The 25,302-nt window shown below is 26.3% G+C and overlaps 1 long non-coding RNA gene across 1 annotated transcript in view; it reads left to right on the forward strand.

The window, feature by feature from the left end:
* Positions 1-24,872, forward strand: part of LOC129962502 (uncharacterized) — a 60,704-nt gene extending 35,832 nt beyond the window's left edge. Inside the window, exons 2-3 of the long non-coding RNA XR_008783917.1 lie at positions 8,115-8,213; positions 24,519-24,872. This is a non-coding gene — a long non-coding RNA (uncharacterized LOC129962502). The remainder of the gene's footprint in view (positions 1-8,114; positions 8,214-24,518) is intronic.
* Positions 24,873-25,302: the final 430 nt, after the last annotated feature.

A 25,302-nucleotide genomic window follows, 5' to 3' on the forward strand; every position in this document is an offset into this window, starting at 1 on the left:
TTCCGTTACTGTTAGAAAATTAAAGTGGCTGAAATCAATTATAAATTTAATAATTGACTGCAATGAAAATCATGTTTTGGTAATAGAGGACTTGCTGGATTTAGAAAAATCGAGACATGCAATTTAAAAGGATCAAAATAAGATTAATATTACATGTCTTAGAAATATAATCTAGAAAAACTTAAAGTAACTTTGCAGAATATATATTTTTCCTCCGTCCATTTATTCACTTACTCTCTCTCTATATATATATATACATACACATAAACATTACACACATATATACATACACACCCATATATATACACATACGTACACGTACACACATATATGCATATACACAAACACACACACATACATATGCATATAAACACATATACATACACATACATACACACATATATACATACACACATACATACATACATATATATATATATACATACACATATACATATACATACATACACACATATATACATACACACACACATACATACATACATATATATATATACATACACATACATACACACATATATACATACATACATACATATATATATATATATATACATACACATATACATACACATATATACACATACATTTATATATTTATTGACTATAATTTTTCCAATTAGTTGAGGTAAAAATTTTGTATGATAATCTCAATCAATTAAAAATTTAAGGAAATGTGAATTGGGTAAGTTAGACTAGCCCTTGATGAATTCCATCAAGGGACTTCTGCTCTGTTAGAAGGCACCTCATTAATGAAAAGAGATACTAAATGTGTTTACAAAATCTTGAAATTTTTTTTTTTTTTAATCTTGAAATAAAAATCAGTATGGGGTATTATTATTAGAATTTTATGGCTTGAAAAATTTCGACATTTAACTTTATATTTTAAAATTCATAACATTTCATCATGTGCGAGTTCCTTTAGAAAGGTAACTGCGTATCTACAAACTTTATTGATAGATTGAGAACATGAGGGTAAAGAGTAGTGGATTTTATATTTTGGTATTGCAGTGAGGAGAAGTTGAATAGTATTTTGACATCTGTCTGCAGCTGTAAAATTGTGAATTCATCAGTTAAAACCTTCTAGAATCATAAGCTTTTAACTAAAATTTAGTGTTAAAGCTAATAATACACAATTTTTTGTTATTGTTTTCCCTACCACCTCTTTGTTCATAAAATACAACAAATAATTATGATTTAATCTCCTCTGTAAAATATAATAGAGCTTCTATATAACACGATAAAAAACATGCATTGACAGCTAAAAACTTTATAATTTGTGTGAAAAAGGACGGTTAAATTGAAATTATTATCTGATTTAAATGTGTACTAATGTGTGTAATTTGATGATATCAGAATTTTTAACTTTATGTATGTGATTTCATCTTAAAAATAAAATTAATAAAAAATTTTGCCAAAACATAATGTTTTTTCTTTAGGGTGGGTGTGTATTAAATTTTTGTAAAATATATTTAGTTTAAAGACACCACTTATATGAAGTGTATGCACTAAATCTTAAAATACTCGCAAAAATGTCCACTAGAGGCCATTTAAATTCAGGAAAAAAAAAATCTTTTAATTAAGTGAATCGATAAAGACAGATAAAGATGAAGGTAGAAAGGTGTCAACTTGTCTCGTATCCGGTAAAAACAATTATTTAAAAAATTCATTAAATAGACACACACAAAAATAAAATCTTAGTATTTATATCAGCTTGCACGGCAGAAGGAGCATTATTAAATCATAGTAGCAGGGGAACACTTACCCCGTTTGCCTTGCGGAGCTTAGCCAGACATTTTAGCGATGCTATTCAATCCACTCTTTGTGATGATGCACATTGAAGAAAACAAACACAATGTGAATAAAACGCACAAATACACTAGTTGATATTATGGAACACACTTTCCAATACTATTTGATGTAACAATATGAACTTTTGATTAAGAGTTCGCTGAGATATGCCTTTTCTCCCCCTTGAACGAATAACCTTAAATGTAAACCTAAAGGACGGGGACGTAAGGGAGCTAGCTTTTCGCCGGCAACCTTTCCGGTCAGTTTCTCGAAAGGACGAGGGTGTCAGAGAGCTCTTCAAGGACAACCTCACCGTTCGGCTTCTCGAAGGGGAATCTCCATTTACTCAAATAGCAGGACCTGTATATAAGACTATTAAAATAAAATACTTGAATTTGACTAGATTTGAAGTTCGAAAATAATTCCTAGAAGAAGTTATCCATAGATTATTTTATTGAAATCAAATACAACCAAAATAATAAATAATATTATAAATTAATCAGCTAGTTCACAAAGATAGCTAGTTTAAAATAAATTCGAAATCTTATTGCGTCTTGGACTCTGATTATTAACACTATAAAGTATGTTGCCTGCAATGAAATGCAGTTCCTATTACCAATGCGTGTTTTGTTTAAATATCCAATTATATCTGAGCCTAAGACACAGCAATAAGGTCTATTCAGACATTTATGTAGATTCTCGCAACAAGAACACTGATTATTATGGCTATTTCCTCGATTTAATCAAGGATTCATATACAAAATTAACCTCATACGTTTTGCTTGAGGACCCGTGAATTATCCAACAGGCAATTAACTGATTAAAACTGTATTTTATATTCGCCTACTATTGTATTTTTTTTAAAAATTGGATAGTGAGAAATATCTTAGTTTCTTTTTGAAGTCCAAGGCAAATATTGCATTAATAAACTTTTATTTCAGTTTTTCAAAAATGTTGAAAGCAAGTAATACATAAAGCTCTATAATACCATCGCATATGCCATTAGTCACAAAATACTATATTAATGGACTGTGTTAATAAATCTGCGGGATCATTATTGATAAAAAATAATAGTTTTAAAGGAAATACTAATGACCCATTTACAAATGCAACAGTAAATAAATAACTGTAATCTCTGCTACATATTGTTGCGAAAATTCATCCATTAAATCCTTAAAGTCAAAGGCGGGTTCGCTTGTAATGTGTGTATGGTAACGCAATCAACAGACCTCAATAACAAATACCGACGGTTATTAACACAAAGACGCGAATACACTGACGAAAAAACACAGCCGAGACGTACACAAGCAATACAAAGCCAGACATTTAGAATAAATTGCAGCCCACAAGTAGTAAACCACAGCAAACAAAACGACCAGACAGAATTCAGCATTAGGAGAGAATCTATGTTGATATTCATTAAGGTCTCTCTCCAAACGTCTAAAATTCGTCATTGTCTCCTCGCTTCAGCTGAACATAACATAACATAACGTCATCCTGTGCCCCGGTGCCTATAACATTAAGTTATTTAACCAGTTGGATGAATATAAGATGGAAGGAAGGAAAAAAGAAAGAAAAAAAAATGTTAAAAGAAAGAGACAACAAATCATCCAGGGATCTCTAGAGAGAATCCCATCGGTGTCAAATCCTACACGACTGTATTCAATTTTTGGTGAAGTAATAACTGGATGGAGGGGACAAGAACTGGGTTGAACTTACAGGGAAATGCGATTACTAAATGAAAAGGAAAAAATTGATAAATTACATTGTGAACATATGCATGGCGTGTGCATAAGCATATAAAAAAACATTGTATCGTCAGAAATCTGTAGCGTCCGTCTGGGTCCTGTTTTTTGATTTCCTTTGTGAGAACTGTACTTTTGAGCACCTTTGAATGAATAATTTAATTGATTTTGACAAGTGGCCTTTTGGTCTCGGTTATTGTCTAGTCTTGAAGAGGTCTTAGTATTTATGAATATGATTTACTATGGAGAGGATCTTGTCACCTGAATGGGTATTCGATGCAACTTCTGTACCATTCTTCCTCGAGACTTGTTTCTGGCTTTCTCATGTACTACGAGAGAGTCGCTTTAGCTGATTCTCGAACAATCAAGCATAACTCGCCATCTTTTGGTCCTACTGCCAAAACTGCAGAAGATTCTAGAAGTATCCATTTTGTCGCGAAAATCGCCAAATGGTTGCCAAGCTCGGGGGTCATTGATCCGATATCTGATTACGATCCAATGGAGCGGGCAGTAAAATTATCTCCGACAGGACTAACTGTGCTGTGAGACATCATTAAAGATTCGTAGCAATATTTTAAGAATTATTCATGTTTAAAATGCCTAATATTCAAAAACTAAAGCTTTAAAAGTTTAATGAAAAGGTCGGGATATTTTAATATATTCTTTTGTACCAAAATATCTGTTTTTAATTTAAAATGTAGCATTTTACACTTATTTTTGTTATTAATTTTCTTTCTTAAAATCCGCAATATAGATAGGAAGCTAATAATCCAATCTTTCTGCAGTATAGTTATAATAAAGTTGATATTTCATTATATCTTACTATATTTAGTTCCTCAGATTGCGTGCATTTCCTCTCGGGTAGTATTGAGGAGCATAATATTAAATTTCAACCTTTGATTAAGATGCAAATTTAGTTTTTTTTGTCAGACAATCCCGAATTCCCAAAATGAGCTCGTTTTCACAAAGTTATTGCCATTTCAAACACAGTTCTTGGTTATATTTAATTCTACAATATAAAAAGGTAAGAACACGATTAGAAATTTGAATTTATTTAATATTAAAAAAAAGGAAAAAGGAAATGCTATATATATCGGATTAAATTGCAGTCAATTAATACAATAGCATATTTTAAACTACTCATGAACACAGAATAGAAATATGTGCAATTTTTTTTGTTGCTTTTCAAGATACCCTAACCTGGAATCACTAATATATATGCATTAAAATATTTATTTCCTTTTTAACTCTAATATACAATATATCAGCATTGGAAGTCAAATCCGAATCAATATTTAATGAATGATTCAAGCAAATGGTGAGAAACACACTTTCATTGTTTCTAAGTGAGATAAAAGGAATATCAAAAAATAATTCAAACAAACTTTATCAAATATGCATTATTTTAAAACCTTTTAGTTTCGAAGAGATTCAAGCCTTCTTGAAAAATTTGTCTTTAAATAAATTGATATCTCTTTATTTATACTATTTACATTTATTAGTTTTGTTCTATTTAGTAAACTGTCCAAATAATATACAATTTAAAGAATGTATAGATTAAATGGTTTTAAATAATTGCGTGTTTCCTTTATTTTGATTTTTTTATGTTAAGGAATTTTATTTATGACAAACTGGAATATAAATATTAATATTCCATTTCATCTTGGTTTCCTTCATTCAAATTACTTTAACCAATAGTTGGCTTCGTTTAAGTATACAAGAAAAAAAGTCCGTGGATTAAAAATATTTTTATTCCAGTTTTTTCCATGAATTACACTTATGGATTGACAAAGAAATATTCTGCAAGATGAATTGCATTTCGAATCTAAAAATCTGTTAAACTGTGCCACAGTGAGTTGTAAATATTACATTTATAAAGATTCAATTCTATCGCAAATATTTGAATAAAAAGATGAATTTATTTTATAAATATTAGTAGTACAAATGTTATGAAGCAATGAATTGTTTCTTGATATTGCAATATTGAAATTAATATTTACTAATAAGAAAGGAATATGTGTTTGATGTTAATCTAAATGACAAACATTTAAATTTGGAACGATCAGATAGGGCAAAGATAAGCGGAAGGAGGAAATTGGCCCTTTTAGCCATTTTTTAAAGTTTAATTAGAATTTTAGTTAGAAATTTTAAATCTAGTTTTATGGCCATGTATCCCGAAAATATTACACAAAATTATTTTTATACCACCCCTTTTTCATATATCATTAAATAAAGAATTGAGGTGTAAAAAAAAGAGTCGGTATATATTAATTTGAGTAAATAGAAGATTAGATTGGTAAGTGTAAAAGAAAATTTTTATCTCGTATTTACAAAACAATTCGTATTCATCTTGTAATAAAAAAATAGAATGCGTTTCAAATTAAATTTATAACAATAATTATAGCTTCATTATTATTTTTACACAAGCCGCTTCTGGCAATCAGTTGGTTCGCTAGGGTTAATGGTTGCTAAAATTTTTTATTAAATATTTTACCCAACTTTATCTTATTAACTTCTTCCGAAAAACATTTTTAAGCTATAAATTATGGATAAACATATAAAATCATAATATTTTAAAAGACTTCTGCCGTTTTATTCATTTTACTATTAGCTGTTCTAAAATTAGTAAATAAATGAAGGCATACATTTCATTATTTCAGGCATTTAAAAAATATATATTTTTATACTAATGAATAAAAATATAATTTATAACCTAAAACAATAAAAAATTCGGCATTTTTCTTTATGACAATAGTATTTTAAATATAAATATATCTTTTCTAAATTCTAATACATAAATAATAAGAAATTAATAAATAATAATAAATTCTAAAAAAATACATCTTTTTTAAATTCTTTTCTGCTTTAACTAAATATATCGCTTGCTTTCTTGAAATGTGCTGTGCCAGTAATGTTTTCTATTTAGGATGGGGTAGTAATTTGAAATGTAAAACAGTAACGAAAAAATATCTGTACACTTAATAATAACTTTCATCAATATGATGTTTTTCAAGAATTCTTATGTTTTTGTATTACCATTCTTGATATGTTTAATATTTGTTGGAAAACATGTTTAAAATATTCCTTTAAGCTTGATTTATATGGCAAAAAATTACTGTCAATGAAGAGACATTCTTTTAATACTAAGATGATGTAAAAGTCATTTTTGTACAACTACATTTTATCAAATTATTGCTGAAAAACTTCAGAATTTTGCTTAATCTTTTTTTAATTACAATTCTAATAAAAATTTCAATAAAATAACTCCAAAATCACATTTACAAATGCACAAATAGTATTACTCCAAAATCGGTAGCTCAAGGTCAAATGTCTGGCCTGCAACGTTGCCATACAGACACGCATTCATTTATCATTATTAGTAGCAGTACACCCCCAACCAGGAATCTGTTGGTTCGCCGTGAATATTTATTATATTTAATTACAAATAAATCATTTAAACATAACTTCAAGTCAGCTGTTTAACATTAAAGCTGTATTTAAATGCAATTAAATTCAATTTATTGTGTACATGGTCGTTTCTAATGTGAGAAGTTTCTAAATTCATAACGCCTTTAAGAGCAGAAATATCCGGTTCATACATCTTTTAAAGTTCACGTTTTTTGTTTTCTAAACTATACAGGCCATTCAGCTGAATTCTCGTTAGTTTTCTAGAATGGAAGAAATTGAAACGATTAAATGCTTGATTAAACAATGAAATTCTTTTGGATTTTCTGGTCAACAATGTAATTTATTGCAGGAAATTAAGTAAAAAACTTTTTTAAAATAAAATTTAGGAAAATTTCGCTTTACTTTTAAATTGATATGGTTAAAATTGATATGGTCAATTTTATGGTCAATAAAATTGATTTAATTGATGGTCAATATGGTCAATAAAATTGATTTAATTGATATGGTCAGTGGGGAAACATTATACTTTCGCTTAAAATTTTAATCACATTTTTTTTTTAAAAAAATCCTTCCGAGATGCACATTTATACTCTTCAAAACATATATATGCTTAGTTTGGTAGCTCTGACTCTCCGTAATGTGCCAATACACATATATAGACGCACACAAACATGCGCGAGCACGTACATTTTCATATTTATTATTTGTATAGACATAAAAATTCAATGAAGTTTTTATTTATGTAATATGAATAAATCCTGCCCGATATGCATTTTTACATACAAGCAAAAACAATATATGAATGGATATAGACATGAAGTCACATCTGTTGCCATATTTAGCTTTCACAGTATAATGAATATGGTAATATATTTTTAAAAAAAAGTAGATACAATCAACTAAGCAGAAACTGGAAGTCAGTTTATACAACTATTTAAATTTGCATTGATTCAAATAAGCGAAAAAAAGCGTTTTTGCACACTATAGGTGCCTTGAAAGGTAATAAATAATGTACAATATGTTTGTAGGATTACCAACTGATAAATTACGATCTATACAAGCAGATTCGCCCACTTTTTCCTGATTGCGAATGATAAGTACCAGTAAGATACTTTGAATTAGAATTCTTATCTTTATATTATATTACAGCAATTTATTTGGACGGAAGACTGGAATTAAAAGGATGAATTAATTTACTGGATTGTCTTGATTTCTGTAGGGCTCCAGCTATTATTTTTCTTCAATAAGGTAAGCAATATTTCATCTTAAATTGTATTTGTATTAAAAATGGTTTCGATTAAAAGGTGTTTATCATATTTTGTAAAAACTCTTTCTATGAAGTGAATCGTTATTCTAAGTATGTAATTTAATAGAACAATTAAAATATTCAAGGAAAAGAACGAGCTTTATTAGCAAGTTAAGGTTAACATAAATTTTAGGCGCAATCTATATGAATTGCATGTGGGTCTTTTTCTTACATTTTAGTGCTTAAATGCTATACTTAGATATTTAAGCACTAAATCCTGAGTTTAAGCTGTATTTAGATAGTTGAATGCCTATTATACGATATTTGTTATGGAAAAGAATACTTAATGTACTTTAATATGTTTTACTGTGAATATTTGAAAATGAATTCGAGCTTGTAGGATATTTAAAAATATCAGTATTGGAAGCGCTTTCATATTTCTGATATTTATTTTTATTATCTGCAGATTTCTGTTCATGTATAGAGTTGGACATTAATTCATGATTATGGATTTTTTTCTTAAAAATCAATTTATAACTCGTGAACTGAAAGTAATTTTGATTTTCATTCTCTTTTTAAATCGCATATGCCATTTTTCACTCTATTAGTATTATTGTCAATATCATTCCGCTAAATTCTGTATAGAGTTATGGTTTTAAGCATTGCTTTTAAAGTATTTTTTTTTTGTAAGATTGTTTTTGTACAGCAAATAATTGAGAGAATTAACAAAAACAAACAAAATATGTATCTGCGAATTTAAAACACTATTATACATTCAAAACATTTCAGTTCTTATTTTCAGATAAATTCTTTTTATTTGAACCATTTCTCTGAATTTTTATTATAATCTAATCATGATTGAACCAAAAAAATCATTAAAAAATCATTATCACTCTATCAATTTTTTATATAATAATTACAAAGTAATGATTCGTATTTCTTAATTTTTTAGAATATTTCAACACATTTTTATGAATGAATTGCAAATTTTTAATCAATACCTAGAAAACGTATGAAAAAAAATCTAGTAGAGAAAAGTAATAGTAGATATGCATTTGTTTCAAAAATGTATTGATTTCACCTACTTGAACAGGAAGAGCATTTAAGGTTTCATGATAAATTTCAAATCCTTTTCTTAAAAGAAATCATTTGACAAAATGAATAATTCAAAAGCCAATAATGCATTTTCTTCTCTTATCTCTAACGAAAATGCCTCTTCTTGCTTAGAAACAACTGAGACTGATGATTTAAACCGTGGCATCTATTCCATTTAGTGAGCTTTACTGCAGCCATTTCTCCCCATTTGAAATGTTGAAACGATTATTGGTTGTTTTAGCTTTTAAGAAGTGTTTAACAAGCCGTATTGACTTCATTTACGATTGCTTTTAACAATGTTCAAAAGGAATGCGCACCATCTTATTTAATGAAAGATATTTTTAAAGAAATCGGGAACCATCAAAGAATTCGGAAAATTTAGAGACATTAGATTTTAGGCTTAATTCATCTGTCTATAACTTTTAAAAATATGAATGATTGTATGTTTACACAAATATTTTTTTTATATCACAGTAAGCGCATGCATAAAAATACAGCGATTAAAACATTGAAAAATAATGGTAAAAATATGCTTATAGCGTTTTAAATTTATTAAAATTGTACGAATATAAATTAATCTCGTTTCGCTTCATTTTATTACAAACGTAAAATTGGGTATTTGTACAATAATATTATTTTGCACAATAGCGAATGTAAGGGTGAATTTTCCTTTGTATTTTTTAAATTAAAATCTGATATTGAAAAATATTTCTTAATGTGAACTTATTACCCAAAAAATAAATATCGGCAAAATTTGATAGATCTATATTCCATAGTTTACACATTATAAGCATTTTTTAATCATATAGATCGCATTATGCACGTTACATCCTGCAATTTACAAGTAGTAGTATGCGTTCCTCTAAATATTATCAAGATAAAAAAATGAATGAATACGAGAGGTTTTCATCACAACATATGTATTTTCGGAAAATACTTTACTGTTAAACCATTCATTGTAGAATTATTTATAATATAATATTGTCAATTATTAGCAACATCGGCAAAATTTGATAGATCTATATTCCATAGTTTACACATTATAAGCCTTTTTTAATCATATATATCGCATTATGCACGTTACATCCTGCAATTTACAAGTAGTAGTATGCGTACCTCTAAATATTATCAAGATAAAAAATGAATGAATACGAGAGGTTTTCATCACAACAATTCTTGCATACGTATTTTCGGAAAGTACTTTACTGTTAAACCATTCATTGTAGAATTATTTATAATATAATATTGTCAATTATTAGCAACATCGTCAAAATTATCGGATCCCTGTATTAACATCATCTAGAAAGATTTAAAAAAAAACATATCATATTCCATGAAGAAAAAGTTTTTTGTTTTAATTTCTGAGTTATAAGGTTTAAGTTATTTCAATTCCTGAATCTGTGAAAACGTAATAATGTTCCCTGATTTGAGCATAAATAGCTCTTATAATTTATTCATTTTCTGTTTATACTTCCTACCTATAAATATCTTATTCATCAAAGAGGTATATACTTTCCTCAACCGAAATTCACCATTAGAGAAGTAAGTGAGACTTCAATTTGAGATTAAATAAAAATTAAATTTCCAAAGCATTGTTATGCAGTTGAAAAAATTTAATGATAGAATATGGAATACTATGAAAAATATTTTCAAATTTTGATTTTTAAGATATTATCTTAAGATTAAACACAAAAATTGGAAACTGAACAAAAATAAATAAATTCCAGTGTTAAAAATATGAAAAAATGATAATTATGAGAAATGAATCGATTAAATTGATCGAACACAAACGCACTCATCTTCGCTATTAAGCAAACAGTTTATACATATATAAAAATGTGGATTATTACGTAGGAAATAAAATATTTTTTTCTATTACCTTTCGAAATGAATTCAAATCATTCATTTAAGATTTATTTATCTTGTGGAATATGTCTGGGAAATTAGTAAAGCAATTTATTGTAATAAGCATATTTTAATAAATAAATAAAATCATTACAAATGTAGTTAATAATTTAGACAAAGTTCTTGCCGTATAACTGTCAGCATTATAATGTACTCAACCTGAAATAAATATAACATGACGATGTGGAATTAAATATGAATTCTAAGACGATATTTAATTAATTTCAAGTGGAATGATTTGAATGCTCGAGAAAAATATCATACAAATTTAATGATTTACATCATTTGCAGAGATACTTATTATTTATTAGATATGCAACCTCAGAAATTGCACACACTCAATATTTATACATACATTTCATGCAATTGTGTTGATTTAAAAAATAATATAACACATTGATATGGATTATGGAAATTACTTTTATCATTTCAGTAATATTTCATCAACATGAAGTCTCTTAGAAATGCTCTATTATTCATTAGGGACATAACTGCTTATACTCATTTCAAATCAAGAATAATTATATACAACTTTCTAAATTTCTTGATCACAAGGGCTTGAGATTGCATTTTTCTTAATTTGAAAAACAGCGAGTGAAAGGAAATTGTATATATATAAAAAAAAATTCGTAATCAGGGAAAAAAAATTAATAATTCAGACTAAATTTTTGAAAAATAAGCGATTTTGTTATGTAGGGACATCAATAATATTTAAATGTTAATATACATTTGAGAATCATTAAAATAAGCAATAATTCATGTTTGATATTCTGTAATTTCACTTTATTTCCTTGAAATTCGAATAATTTCTGAAAAGTAATTTTTGGCCAACTTATAGCAGATTAAAGAAATTCAAATATATTTTACGATTTCTAATATTGCATTTCATATCCAATTTTCTGAAGACTTTTAACAACTATAGCATTCTCAGGATAAAAGTAAACAATCATGGAGGCCTTGTTTGTAATTTTTGAAAAGTATATACTCTTTCTAAATAAAGGTTTCAATAAATTTCTATCCGTTACTTTAAATAAATATTTCTCACATTTTTGTGATACGTGAAAAAAACTGAACATATTCTAATTTCAAAATAAAATTTTAAATAAATTTATCAACTTTTACAGAACAATTAATGTTAAAAATTTTGTGTAAGATGAACTTGAAACCTTCTAAGTTAATAATTTAATTTATTCCTTTATCTAATTTCTTATATCTGGTCATCAACTAAAAGGTTTCGAAGATTTTTCCATTATGGAATGATATTCTATTTTTTGATAATTTCTAATATATCGAAAAGTTATTTTCATAAATTTCTTCTGATAGAAATACTTTGAAAATGGGAATACAAAATTCTTCTTGAAAAGTTTTTATATCATCGGAATTCAGAAACATATTTTGATTGCCAACAAACTCGAAAATCTCTTTATCTTGTATTTTAAATAAAAATAATCGGATCAATATATCCTATTTATTGAATAGCAATAAGAAAAATAATTGTTCTAGAAAAAGAAAAAGAAAATGTCTTTTTTTTACTAGCTGAAAAAATCTTTTTACTGAATTGTTTATCCATGCATATTGTATTCCAATTAATCTTCTGTGAAGGGAGGAAACATAAAATTACTTAAGATGCGTAAAAACTTTCAATTCGCTGTTCAAATACGATTAACAAAGTTTTTCTTAAATATGAAACAGAGAATATAGTCGTAATGATTGCCTCTTCTGAGGAAGAGATTTATGAGGTATTAAAAGTAGTTATTCTAGGGACCTATTACAAATTCAAATAATGTTTTAAATAAATAATTTTTAAAATATGAAGACATTTCTTCTTTTTTTTTCTTTCTTTATAAATTCTTTTGAAAAGGTATATAGCAATAGTAATTTAGATATTTTTGCCGAACACACTTTTTTTGTTTAGATAAGTTTTGTTTAGATTTGTTTTGTTTGTTGTTTAGATAAATTTTGTTTCAGTGCTTGTTTTTAAAATTTAAAGCTGCTAAAATTTTGATAAAAACAAGTCAATGATTTTTTTTTTCTATTTAAATAGATATAATTCGAATTCTCGAAAAAACTTTCATTTGTATTATTCGATAAGAAAAAATAAACCCATTTAAATAAAAAAAAATATATATAAATAAAAAAATCAAATAAACTAACTTGAATAAATATGTGTTGATATGTTTACTGACATAAATTTATTTAATGTGTAAAAAATATGAAATATTCCTTTTGTTAGGATAATTTAAAAGAAAAGCTTGTCTATTTCGCTTTATTTTATACTTTTTATATATGTTGACATTATGTTTGATATATGTGATATCTTTGTGTTTTTATAAAAAGTCTTTTAGATTATTTTTTTCTATTATATCTGAATTTGAAAGAGCATTATTCCCGTTTGAAGATAAAAAAATAAAATTTTAATTGAAAATATTATCAATTTTTTAAAAAAAATCTTATTATCTACCGGCAACTTACAATCTAAATTTAATGGTAAAATCACAAAAATTAATGCATCTTATAGGAAAATAAAAAATCGTTTGTTTTTCCTGCGTATTTTAAATATTCCAAGAATAGCGAATGATTTAGTTTTATTCGTGTTAGATATTTTGTAAAATATAGAAAGAAAAGAGAACACAAAATGAGCATAAAACGAATTTAACTGTATGATTTATCTTGGTCACAGTAAATTATCAGTTATACTTTTTACTAATAGTTATGAAATCATATGAATTTTACAACAGTGGAAAAATAGAGATTAAGGCCACTATACAAAATATACTGGAAAATCTTTTATATAAGCGGATCAACAATATGATGTAATGTAGAATATAACCGGACAAATGAATGTCGATTTCCGATTTTTTTTGCCTTGCTATAATTGATAAATGCACCATATAAATTGTGTTTTTTTTTCTTAATATTTTAAGTTGCCTAATAATAGTATTTTATTAATTAACAATATAATTTATGCTTTATTATTTACTTTTATTAATTATTTAAAACTATATTTTTATAATTTATTTATCTGATATTTTTATTTTATATCTTATAAAATACAAGAGGATAATATATGTTTATTTTTATCCTTTTCTTTTTAAAGCTGATATCAGTAAGTTTCATGCGTTTATATTTTCTAAATTCTCATTTATTGAATTAAATTTTTTTTAAATTTTTTTTTTGATCTTATTGGAAACTACAATAGGCGTCGAGTATAAAGGTATTTGTTGTGTTTCCTATTTTATTTGTTTGGGCATTCACATTGTTCACACATTGTTTCTTCTGTATTGGGCGTGTTCTTTAACTTGGATAGTTTTAAATATTAAAATAAGTTGAATAAATATCAAGCAAGTTTATACAACAAATAATAATTTCCTGAGTTTAGAAACGTTATCAATGAGCACCATTAGAAAGAAATGTGATTAGAACTTATGTCAAAAAAAATGTGTTCCAAATGTTACGAGTTAAAAGCCATCAAAAATCGTAGTCAAATCTTAGAACAATAAATCGTGACATAAAAAATTAAATCTCTAATTTCGCATGCATTTAAACAGAATAACTCAAACCCACAATGATATGTGATCTTGTAACTTTATTTGTAGTCCTTTCTTAAAATTTTGTTTTCATTCCATCGAAAAAAGGCATACAACTTATACATTTGATTTTTGGGTACTTGCATAGTAATTACATGCCAGGAATATTGTCAAAAAGACCAGCCAAAGATCGCCTGATCGAATCAGTAAAAATCCTAGATTCACGTTAAAGATATATATTTCGTAATTATTGTTCGAACATGCAATGGAATGTGGCCTTACTCACGGATCATAAGTTTATGCAGGTTGAGTGTGAATAATATCTTTGTCAGAGGGTATGGGAGAGAGATTCGGGAAGAAGACTCCATTTCAATTTATGAATTTGATCGCCATTCATCTTCTCATGGCTTCATAATTCATGCATAAAACTTGGTTTCATTTCGTTCATTGGCTTTATTTGCAGATAACTCGAAATTTGGAAAGATATTTTCATTGGCTTTAACTACAGATACCTCGAAACTTAGAAAGATGTTTTATGAGCATTCTATATTTCTAGATTCCTAGAAACAAGTTGTATACGAAGTGCTAACCACTGCACAGAAAGACAATAAATGCTTGAAACTATTTCGTTCAGCTGTAATTATATTTTTACCTATTGAATTTTCAACACCTGTAATATTAAATTCGCAAATTCCGAACACGTTTACTTCCGAATTTGGTTTGTTGCAATTATTATATAGAAATATCTCGCATGAGACAACGCATAAAGAATAGAATGGCTCTTAAGTCAGCATGTATAAATTATTAAACGTGCAGAATATTTTTTCCATTCGAGAGACATGAAAATAATTTTTGATCTACAAATCTTGTATTTATGGCCCAAATCGAGCATGTCATATTAAAACAGCTCAAATGCTCGTTTTAAGACAGCGAATATTATAATTAGGATTTAAAAAAATAAGATTTTTCTTTTTTTTAATGCTTTGTCTTCAGTTCTTTTTTTTTTAAAGCCATTCAATTTTGTTTTAACGTTTTTTTAATTTCCACAGAAATTGTTATATATCTATAATTTATGATCTATGATGATTATATACCTATAATTATATATATAATTATATATAATAATTATATATCTATAATAATTTACTTCAAGTATTAAAGAAATAAAATTCCTTTTGCAGTAGAAGCGAAGATGACATTTCTGAAAATGCATAAATCATACAGTTCAAAATTAAATGTTTCTTCCTCTGAAATGACAGCTATACAAAAATTTCGAATTAAAAAAAAATATTTTTAGAAATAAAAGTTACTAAAAAAAAAAAGATCAGAAGATCAGCTAAATGTTTGAGTAAAGCGTTTAAACGAAGTGCAAACATTTTTTATTTGAAATTACAGAGCACTGTAAAAATAAAAAAATAAAAATAATAAAAAGATGAAAAGGAATAAAATAAAATAGTTAGTTAATCGTAGAAGATTTTAAGAGCATTGTTTATATTTATAAAAATTATGATTATTAATGAAAAAAAAACCACTAAGAAAATGTAATAAAGTTTTTAAATAAAAAATAGGCATAAAAAATATTTCACTTCCACAAACAATTTTTGATGACTGGATTTATATAAATAAATTGACTGAAGCATTGGGTCGTTAATTAAAAAGCCAAACGATTTCAGATTTACAAAGTAACTGCAATAAAAATAAATATTCTTGAATATTACAGAAAAAAATCCGATGAAAAGTGTCCCATTAAAATAAGCTCTCTTAATTTCAATTTCGGTCGCAGCTTATTTTGATTTAATATTTCAATTTGAAAAAAGCGCTCAATCGGAAATGAGGAAGGAAAACGGGAATCTCGACCCTGGCAAGTAAAGAGAGCGAGTAATTACCCTAAAATGAAATGATAGATTTTTGATAAATTCTGACGGGTTTAAATTAAACTCAAGCCAATTATAATGGATTTTCTGACTAGAATAACTTCAAAATTTTCTGCCTTTTCGCTTTTATTCACTTTATCGATTAGCAAACATCTATTCCAATTTTTACTTATAATGTTTAGTTAAGGAATAAGTGGTCCTCATACTAAATCCGTTTACTGGAGGACTTATGCAAGATTATTTGAAGTGGAATATTATTTATCTTGCTGGAAATATTGATATTAATCAAACAATTTCATTTTTTAAGAAATTTATATATTCCATCATAGATAATGCACTAATATTTTTGAAGCGTCATATATAGAGGTTCCTGCTGATATGAATTATATGTAATTATAATTCATATGTATAGTTATCATGAAATGGGTTTTTTTCTTTAACAGTTAAAGGTAATATAAAAAAGCAGTATATATAATATTTATGTTTATATGACGCAATATTCAAAACCAATTTTAAATACATATACAATTTTTGACTAAATAGCATAAAAAAACTAAGAATATTTGTTCATTAATGTGCTATATATTTTCATGAATTCCATAATTAATAATTTGTAATAATTTATTTATATATTGATAATTAAATTATCAATTTATGCTGAATATATTTATTACGTAAATATTTATGTTCATTAGAAGGCTTTAATGACAGAATTAATGAATAAATGAATTTAGCGAATAAAATATTTTATCAACTGGTTAAAGAAATAAGAACTTGTTGCAAAAAGAGAGATGTAACTTTCTGTAATGGCATAATCAAAATGCAGATGAAATCGTAAAAATTGCGTTAATTTTTATAAATTTATTGATATTTTGTTTGAAAAATAATTATATTATTCGTATTAAAAAAATAATATTCTTTGCATCGATGCTGGTCTAATTTACAACAGTTTCTTGTTAAATGTTTTTAATTTGTCATGTTTATAGTGTAATTTTTAATTGATATTTCACCTACTTTTTGGTACCCTAGAACGTAAAAATTTTATTCAGTGATGTATTCTGAATTAAAGAAAGAAATCACCACAAAAATATTGTTTCAAATCTGTAATATTATTTCTCTGCGCAATTAGCGTCTTGGTAAAGAAGGTATTGTTATTTATAATTGAAGATGAATAGATATCAAATCGATAATCCTTACGCTTGGCGCTAAATTTGGCGATCTGGCGCCAAATTAGTTGACATTGACGACTAAATTTATGGTGATATTTCTATTAGAAATGGATGATTTTTTAAAAAATTTAGAATGTTACTCTTAGCGTTAACTTAAGTATTTATATAGTGAGAGCTAAAAATTTATTGCTGTTATTTAATAACGATTTGTTATTTGTGTGTTGTTGATTTCTGCATGTGGTATGTTTGTGTATGCATCGGCTGTGTATTAACCGTTATCGTATGAAATAAAACTTCATTGACCGTTTTCAAACTGTTGAAATAGATTGAATGGAACAAATTTTGTTAAACAGATCTTGAGATGATTGAAATGAAAGACTCTAAAAATACTGAAAGGGCATATATAAAATAAAAAAAGAGTTTTGCATCTTAAAATAAAAGCGAAAAGTGCAAAATATGATTTCTGCCATAGTAAATATATTTATTTATTTAACCATTAATTCAATTATTATTGTAATAATAAAACTTCATCCGTAAATGTTGTGATGAATTGAAATAAGTTGATATTTGTCAGTTCATCTTATAAGAATAAATACTAGATCTTGATTCGCAGTAGTCTTGTTGTGTTTGATAAATTTCAAAATTTAATAGCATTTCCAACGCGAATTATGACGTAGGGAAAATATTTTCTACATTTACTAAGTTTTATTAAATGTTTATTTCGATAAATATAAAACCATTTATGAGAAATTCTTCATTTATATATTTTTTTATTTGTCGTTTTTGTTTGATTTTTTTCTTAACATTATCATTTTAATAGTATCAAAAACACTATTGAAAGTTAATTGTTCAAATGATTTCTTAGTCACTTGATAAAATCATTTTGCTCATCGATGACACCATATCATTAATCGATGAAACGTTTTTCAAATGCTTGAAATTGAATGATTTTAATGAATTAAGACATGTGAAGTCTTAATGGCAGTGAATTTTGAGACTGTTTGTGGACAAGTCGCATAATACCATCCACATCGTCAATATACTATTCAAATAGTTACTTTAGATTTATGAAAATGGTTTAAACAAAATATCAGACTACCCTCAAGGGGTTGTTACGAGCACGTGTAAATTCCAAAGAAAATTGATAATTCCGTTATTTTTTTTTTGAAATTTTATCGAATTCCTTAGAAGAGAGTACAAAGGAAAACAGAAGTTTAAATGTTATGCATAATAAGTTAATCACTTAAATGACTTCCCATCCTCCAAATTCCTCCCATTTCCTTACGAAACGATCCATTTCACGCGTTACTGATTCATATTCAGGAGTTACCTTGGATACTGGAAGATCCATAGATAGTTGTTCTTCAACATTTCATCCAAATGATGAGAAGAATTAGAACAGATGAAGGCAGCAATTTTAAATACATTTTCTTTTACCTACATTTCAGGAACAAACTGAAACTTTGAAATATTTTTATTTTTTTTATTTCATGTCATAACGAAGAATCGTCTTGAGTGCAGAAACAAATGTTAACGAATTGTTTAATCTAGGATTAAAGAATTGTTTAATCTAGGATTAAAGAATTGTTTAATCTAGGATTAAAGAATTGTTTAATCTAGGATTAAAGAATTGTTTAATCTAGGATTAAAGAATTGCTTATTCTAGGATTAAAGAATTGTTTATTCTAGGATTAAAGAATTGTTTATTCTAGGATTAAAGAATTGTTTATTCTAGGATTAAAGAATTGTTTATTCTAGGATTAAAGAATAGTTCACTCTAGGATTAAAGAATAGTTCACTCTAGGATTAAAGAATAGTTCACTCTAGGATTAAAGGATGGTTCAATTCAGGATTAAAGGATGGTTCAATTCAGGATTAAAGGATGGTTCAATTCAGGATTAAAGGATGGTTCAATTCAGGATTAAAGGATGGTTCAATTCAGGATTTTGGGAACTTCAGAATGTAAATTATTATAGAATTGTATTTCATTTTTAAAATTTTCGAATTTAAATTTCGAAAGACTTAAGTTTTCATTTGCTATTGGGTAATTATGAGCTTATGTATAGATGAAGGATAATCTATTTTCTTAATTAAATATATCAAATTGAACAGAAGAAACTGCATTTTGTAAAATGTGTTACGTGAAATGAATAAAGCATTTCGTATTTCCAGTGCATACATATTGTCTCGATCAGCTTTATTACCTGGAAAATTTGACAAAAAACGTTAATTTTTTATTTCTGTATAAAAAGAAATTAAATATATAGGAGCAAAATACTGTTCAGATTTGTTATTTAGAAACAATTTAAATATCATCTATTGATAATTGCATTTCTTTTTTTTTCACTTTAATCAATTTGCCCTTTTTAAATCAATTTAAAAATTTAGCAATAAGAATTTCATAATAAAAATATTAAAAGATAAATTTTTATGTAAATACTGATATCCATCATCCTACTTGCTGATTTGGTGTAAATGTTTAAATTTAATTACTTCATTAATTTTTGTTCATTAACTGAAAATAAATCTGACATAGGTATTATTAAATCATAATTCGTTTTAGTCTCAATAATGAATGAAAGTCACTCTCCTTTCAATATTTTATGTCAATGTTTTTAGTGATAACCATTTTTGAAAATTTCGTTTTCCTCTCAAACTGAAAATTTCATTTCAAACTGAATTTCGTAAATGAACGAACTGATTCAGGGCCATAAGTTAATCATAATCTGATTTACAAAATGTAAGTTTCCAGCCGTTTAGGCAATATAAGAAATAAACTGTATATTATTAGGGAAATTGTCAGTTTGATGGGCAATATAAAGGGTCCTGGAAGCTCGTAAATGATAACGCACTTTATTCCTAAAAAAACACGAAGTACAAGTGACAAAAATACTGCTGTGTCGTATATAACGAACAATACTTATAGAAATTCACAATAAAAGGAAAAAAAACCCCTGCTAATTAAAAAAGTAGTTGTATTCAGTCAGCGAGCTCGCTTTTCTATAACAATCTGTAAGAAGAATAAACTTTTTACTTCAATTCACGCGTATATAGGTATTTCAAAGAACCTGGAACTTTCCAGAAGAAACTTTGCATCTCGGTTCCTAATAGAGAGAGAGAGAGAGAGAGAGAGGCAAAATCCCAGTATCGCTTAAAACTTTTATTTTGTCAGGATATTCTGTCCGCAAATCCTTCTTTTCAGAAATATGAATGAAAAACCTGGGATCTTAATTGAGAATGATGCAAAACTCCGGTATCTTTCAGAACTTTTATTTTTGTCAAGATATTCAGTCCACAAATCTCTTTTCAGAAATATTATAGAAAAGCAATATTAAACATTCGTAATAATAGTTCATCCTTAAAAAAAGCCCGATCATAATAATTACGATCTATTAGAAAATCACTCTTATTATAAAAAAACATATTTTATTGGAAATTTATTAAGTGAATAGGAAATTAACTATGAATTCAAAAATAAAATTTAAATATGAAGTTTAACATTTGAATAAAAAGGATTTAATTAAAAAAAATTTAAATAGAGGACATTACAGCTAATATATTCAATTTTTAAAAGCCATTCTTTAAACTAAAAAAGTTATTAACTAAAATTAGTTTACCAGTCTAAATTTAACATTTTATTTCATTTCCATGTTCATACCTTATTTATGAAAAAACCCCTGCGAAGCTTCAAAATGCATCACGATAATTTTCTTAGTAATTGAAATTATTAAGAATCTTGCGAAACTTGAGATATTTTTAACTTGAACATTTTGTTAATTAGCTGTGCGTCATTCTGCTATTTCTCTTCTTTAAAGGAGTTGTTTTGAAATAATTATCGATGTTAAACAAATTGCAGATAATTAGATACATGCAATCATCTCTTTTGATGTCAGCAACTATGTGTAGAATAAATTTTTATTCATTTTGAATAGAGAGATTTCTTGAATAAATAAAATTAAATTATAGCGTGGGTATCTAAAAGAGTCTTTTTTAATAAGTCATTAATTCATATAATTCAACATTTTCTCTTCTTAGTTTACTTAAAATAACCGCTTTTGAGAATCTAGCTTAAGGCAGTTTTCTTTGATGTTAACATATAGTTGCGTTATTTTTTAAGTCTATGATCAATTACAAAATTTTACGAAAATCTCATTTATAACAAAAATCACTATTTTTTTCTTCCTTTATACAAATCCTGTTTCTAATGTATAAGCAATACTTAAAATGTAAGTTTGTTAAAATTCCTATGAATCAAATAAAATGAAATTTTATCAAATGATGTTCTGAATCTCCAAGTGTAAGAGGACCAATGAAACGCTCATTCAAAAAGTGAAGTAAATTTAATCAAAAAATCATACGAAATTTATATTAAAATAATATGAAATCAATTTCATTTAATTAAATTTCTGAAAGCATGGCTTACAATATTCATAATATTTTCAATAATGGGGAAATATCTACTATTGTAAATATGAATGTTCTACAAACCAGAATTCTAGAACTAACAGCTTGACAAGCCCCCCCCCACACACACACACAATATTGGAAAAATTTTTTAAAAATTTTTTCACGCATTTTTTTAATAAGATTAACTGAAATTTTGTAGCTTTTACGTAAAAATTCTTAAAAATATCACAGCAAAAAATAAAATTTAGATCTTGAAATTGAAAAAGTTATCTTTTCAGTGATAAGTTTTTTTCGCTGCATTTTCTCTTTTTTAATTAATTTTGGAAAATTATTTTAATTGTACCTTTCAACAATATATTTTCTCAATTTCAAAACTAAAAAAAAATAAAGTGAATCTCAAACCCCTTATAATGTTGCTAATAATATTTCCTCCTTGCTTTTTTTGTTGATGATTAAGATATAATGAATGCAGCTATTTTTCTGTAGCAAGTTTCAATATAAACCATGATTTTAATAAAATGTGCGATTTTTTTTCGTATCTGGCTATTATGAAAGTTTATTATTAGAGACAACTGTGATGAAAATTCTGAATCTGTGCACTATTTTATGTACCATTTCTGAATTATACAATATAGTTGGTCGTGTAAAGTTATAGACAGAAAAATATTGAATAAAGCATTGCTCTATTAACATCATGTGTAAAAAAAAAAGGTTCTTAATTAGACAATTGAATCAAAACTTGAAGTTTAAAAATATTTTTCTGAAGACTATTGATTTTGATTGACATACTGATTATTATTCTGATGAAGAGGCTGTAAATTTTGATATATACTATTTAATTTGGATATTATTAAGCTGAGCTAATTTTGAATCAAATATACTAAACTGATAAATTTTGACTGACATATAATATTTAATATGATTATTATTATGCTAAATTAATTTTGATTGGCATAAAATATTTAAGAACTAATTGAGATAAAGTTAACAAGTTTAGCAATCCTTATTCCTATCGAATCAATTCGTCACTAAAGGCAATCTTTTATTTAATTACTTTTTTGTTTATTATTTTTCAGTCATACATCTCACCAACAGTTTGTGCCAGTTTCTTTTATGTTAAAAAGGTTCCTAAATTTTTGTTTCTTTTTGGATGTCTCTAGAGTTTATTATGACATTAATTCCTTGATTGATGTACTAAATTAATATGAGTGGTTATATATACACATTAAAAATACTTTAATGAAAAAAAAAGCGATAGCATATCGTACTAGTTTTATTGATTTAACAGTAGGTTCGAAGGAAACATTTATAATTGGAAAATCATAAAAAATATTTTGTGCTAAATTACATTCCTCCACTTCTACTTTTTATTAAATCATATAAATTAAAGAGGAGTGTTTCTTACACAGACATTTATAACGTTGATATAGAAAAAAAAATCATTGAATATTATCGACATTATTAACCCCTTAACTGTTTTGACCGTATGCCATACGTGCATCGATTTAGCGAATTTTGGTAGTTGTAAACAAAAAAAAAAAAAAAAAACCATTCATAACGATTATAATTCAATATTAAAATCACTTCGAATACATAGTTAGGTCAAGTATTCAATGAATTTCTATTTGAATCAAAATAAGAAAATATTCCCAAAATGGAAGGTGTCATCTTATTAGATAGTAAAGAAAATAAAACACTTAAGTGGTGAATATGATTGAATACTTAAGAATATAACCGTTTATACACCAATGTCAATCGAGCATAATATTTTGTCTGTACCTTTAAGCTGAACTATGGCTTAAATTAATAATAAAAAATGCTTTTGCCTTAAAAATAACTTTTTAAAATATTTTCTGAAACTCAGGAATCTATATTTAAATAATTTAATCAAAAATTTATCTATCTCTTATAAATTTTTTTTCTTACAAATAATATCATAATGATTAAGATCCTGAAAAAAATATGTGAAATACATTAAAAAAAACCAAACTGTTGTCCTTAATCTTCAAAAATGCAATGCGTATTCTAATATATTCATACAATTAAAACAAATATAGTATATTTAGATTCAAATGTATATTCAATAAATCTTAGAATGCCAAGAAAAATCCAGTTTATAATTTAAAAAGCAACCTAATAAAAGCAGAATAAATAATTATTTTCAATATATAATTCTCAGTTGAATATTTTCTAAATAATTAAGTATCATCTTCAATTGTGTAATTTTCATGAGAAATATGGAAAAGTAAGAATATGTTGATTCATATATGATTATGTAGTATGAGTGTATTTACATAAGCTAATTCTTATTAGCTGGATTAAAATTCCAGGAACAACGAACGAGGAATTTACAATTCTCAGAAGACAGACAGATGCGCCTTCGCTCTCTTATTCCCACAACAGTAGCCCTCCTTTGAGACATTTTGACATCTTAGATAAGTCAGCTACATAATGTTTGAGTATATATTTAAATTCTATCTTTTAGATAATATAGAATCTAAGACTTTTCTGTTGGACAATCAGCAGATTTACTGTTGAATTTCTGATAAGATTCTTCGTTCCAATAATTTGCAGAAATTACAAATTACTCTTTTTAAAGCTATTATTATAAGATTGCATTATAAATGGATGGCCTGATTAAGAATGTTGTCCCCAACATTTTTGTGAAGTAAATGTTCTTAATATTTTTGAGATGATGAAAGAAATGAATAAATGCTACATTATGATAAATTTTCCAATTATTATAATAATTTGTGGTAAAGATATTAATAAAAATTGTTTCTTAAAACATGTTTCAGTATTTCTGATTGTTACTCAACATGGATCTATAGAAATAAATTTTCAGGTTACAGGAAAATGTGTCTTTTAAGTGTTAATAATTGCCATTTATTTATAGACGAAATATGAAAAAAAAACGACATTTGTAGATTATGTACGAACAATACAGAATTCCAAACGACTTATTTTTGATATGTCTGCGAACTACATCAGGAAATGAAACATTACCAATTAAATAATAGAAATTCCACTATGGATTAGAGATAAGGGGGAAAAAGTTAAACCACGGTAATAAATAAATGATGCAATTTCTTGAGTTCAAATAAAATGGTTTGG

This window comes from Argiope bruennichi, chromosome 3 (assembly GCF_947563725.1).
Source record: "Argiope bruennichi chromosome 3, qqArgBrue1.1, whole genome shotgun sequence".
NCBI classification, from domain to species: Eukaryota; Metazoa; Arthropoda; class Arachnida; order Araneae; family Araneidae; genus Argiope; species Argiope bruennichi.